The 3,243-nt window shown below is 40.9% G+C and overlaps 1 non-coding gene across 1 annotated transcript; it reads right to left on the reverse strand.

Annotated features, from left to right (window-relative positions):
• Window positions 1-974: 974 nt before the first annotated feature.
• LOC112533872 lies at window positions 975-1,080 on the reverse strand. Its single transcript, XR_003078225.1, has one exon. It is a non-coding gene; the product is annotated as a small nucleolar RNA R71 (small nucleolar RNA).
• Window positions 1,081-3,243: the final 2,163 nt, after the last annotated feature.

The raw sequence follows: 3,243 nt of genomic DNA on the forward strand, positions 1-3,243 counted from the left end.
AGCGACAAGAATTTCCAAAGGGTTATTCCTTTACTTGAATTAATCATTCCCTAGTATACGTAGTTCGACAACAATTAGAGTAGCTATTAGTTAATTTAGGAATTATTCATTAACACCATTTTTTTCTGTGATTAGATAACATAGAAGATTGAGTAGATTTAGGTTCACACGTTCTTTGGGGAATACGACACTTGCTACTCGCCGTTAGCTATACTCCACTAATAGGTACACTGCCTTAGGTCATAGTCTTGCTTGACTTAGCAAACATCAAGTTTTTGGCGCAGTTGCCGGGGAACGGTTTTCTGTGAACTAAAGTGAAATTTTAATATTTGTTAGTCTAGTCATTTCTCTTTTTGTTTATAATTTGTTTTCTGTGTATAGTTTTGTTCTTATCCTGTTTGTTGGTGTTGTTGTTCTTTATTGTGCTAAGGTAGTTTATGACCAGGAGCTCTAATCCTAATCTTACAGAGCCTTTACGTGAACCCGAGCGCTCTCTTAGATTGCTAAGGAGGCGTATGCAGGCAGTAGAGGAGGAGATTGAAGCAGAGATTCCTGTTCGTGAAACTAGTGAGATGGAGAACCACAATGCAAATGGAGGTAATGATGAAAGGACCATATATGAGTTTGCTAGGCCCTCTCTAGCAGGGATGCAAACTGGGATAGTGAGGCCTCCCGTGGCGGCCAATAATTTTGAAATAAAGCCGAATGTAATCCAGATGATCCAAAATACGGTGCAATTTGGAGGATTGGCGAGCGAAGATCCGAACGAGCATATCGCCAACTTTTTAGAAATATGTGATACCTTTAAGATTAATGGAACAACTGATGATGCCATACAGTTGAGGCTGTTTCCTTTTTCCTTGAGGGATAGAGCGAAAAGATGGCTACAGTCCTTGCCACCGAAAATGATCACTACCTGGACTTCTTTGGCTGAAAATTTTTTGAATAAGTATTTCCTCCTGCTAAGACTGCTTAAATGTGAAATAATATATCTTCTTTTATGCAGGGTGAAGGAGAATCGATGTACGAAGGCTGGGAGCGCTTCAAGGACTTGTTAAGGTGTTGCCCACACCATGGTCTTCCTTTCTGGATGCAAGTGTAGACATTCTATAGTGGCATGAATACAGCCACTAGAAAAATGGTAGATGCAGCTGCAGGGGGAGCTATCAATAGCAAAACACCTGAGCAAGCCTAGAATTTGATAGAAGAGATGGCCACCAACACTTATTAGTGGCAAACTCCACGGGCTAGAGGTCCAAAGCCCGTTGTATATCGGGCTGAGGCAGATCCTACAGCAGCCTTGGCGGCATAAGTAGAGCTACTTTCCAAAAGGATAGAACAACTTCAGATGTCGGTCCAAGCAGTTCAGCCCGGATGTGAATTCTGTGGTGGACCACATTATAGTGCCAATTGTAAAGCGGGAGGTATGTTTGCATCTTCTATGTCTACTAATGTTTGTAATGTTGAGCATGTTGATTATGTAGGTAGGCAGCAGAATGATCCCTACAGCAATACATACAACCCAGGGTGGAGGAATCATCCTAATTTTGGATGGAGGAATTCCAATAACCAAGGTCCACTAAGATATCAGAGGTTGCATCCGCAGCAATCTATGTATTCTGTTCCCCATCAACTAGGAGGTAGTCAAGAGAAGAAACCTAACTTGGAAGAGTTGATGACGAAGTTCATTGCAACTTCAGAGAACAGATTTCAACAAACGGACACTGCTATTCGGAATCAACAAGCTTCAATTCAGAACTTAGAAACTCAAATTGGGCAGTTGTCTAGGATGATGGCTGAGAGGCAGCCAGGCACGCTTCCAAGTAACACAGAGTCTAATCCAAGGGAGCATGTGATGTGCTAAATTGTGTTAGCTACAATCTAAGGTAGTGTACCTATCGATGCAGTCTAGCACTAATGGCGAGTATCAAAGTCGTATTCCTCGAGAAAGTGAAAGCCCAGAGCTACTTCTTTGTTCTTTGTTATATTAATCTAAGATGAATGATGAATAATTTCTAAACTAACTAATAGCTACAAGCTAAGTTCTAAGGGAGATGCAGGAATGAATGGATAAATGAAATAACCAAGACAAGAAAGCAAACCCAAAGGGAACCTAAACTAGTTGGTAATCAAACAAAAGATAAAGGATTGATGAATCCAATTATGCTACCCGTGGATGAATTCTTAACTGAATTCGATTTTTCTCTCGAGATAACCGAATTTCTAAACCTAATAACCTAAAGTTGGAATCTCTTCCTAACGATTGATTCTTAAATTAGCATTAAGCTTTAATCCACCTCTATTAAGCTTTGTTAATTCTTAATCCGGCTAGTTAATTATCCTTATCTCTAAGTAATTATTAACCAGTTCTTGCTATTCAAAATTCCAATTGCCAAATGGACTTCTCAATCACACAAAGCAATCTAAACACCACAATTCACAACGTCTCATGAATAATGCTATCTTATTAATACTGAAAGCAAGAAGAATACAAAACCAACTCAAACAATCTAATAATATAATATTAAGCTAACATAATAAAGAAATCCCAATGGATTTAATCAATCTAGCTAAACATGTTCATGTTTAAAACAATCTAGGAAATCAATTACAATGAAAGAATAATGAAAATGAAACATGTACACCCTTTTCTCTCGAATTGGATGAACATCTCCAAATCTGGATCTTGAATTGCTCCACTACTGTTTTGCACTCGAAACCTTGCGATTCCGGGGTTCTTCCTCCCTGCAACTCTCTCTCGCACTCAATACTGTGCAGAAACCGAACCAGCCGCCAGGGCTCTATGTCACTCCTTCCCCCTCTTTCTCACCCTAAAAAATTCATTATATATTTTATTTTAGCATGACCGTGGTCAAGGCCATGCTGGTCAGCACGGCCGGAGTCTAGGCCGTGCTGAAACTGTGGATCTCACCAAGTAGGTTTTCACCATGGTCGTGCCCCCGCCGGTGCTGGCCACCACGGCCCGTGGTGGAGGCCGTGGTGGCCTCAGAAACCGTGCCCAAACTATTATTTTGAAGACCAAGTTTTGATGGTTGGTCACGGCCAGAGTCCAGGCCGTGATGGTCAGCACGGCCTTGACTCAGGCCGTGCTCAATGTGTACACGAGCTCTTGTCCGATTTGGATGAATTCTCATCCATTTCCACACGTATTGATCTATAATTGCTTAAACACCAATGACGGTCCTATAAATGCTCCTGAAATGCAAAAGAAGACAAAGCACG

This window comes from Ricinus communis, chromosome 7 (assembly GCF_019578655.1).
Source record: "Ricinus communis isolate WT05 ecotype wild-type chromosome 7, ASM1957865v1, whole genome shotgun sequence".
Lineage (NCBI taxonomy): Eukaryota > Viridiplantae > Streptophyta > Magnoliopsida > Malpighiales > Euphorbiaceae > Ricinus > Ricinus communis.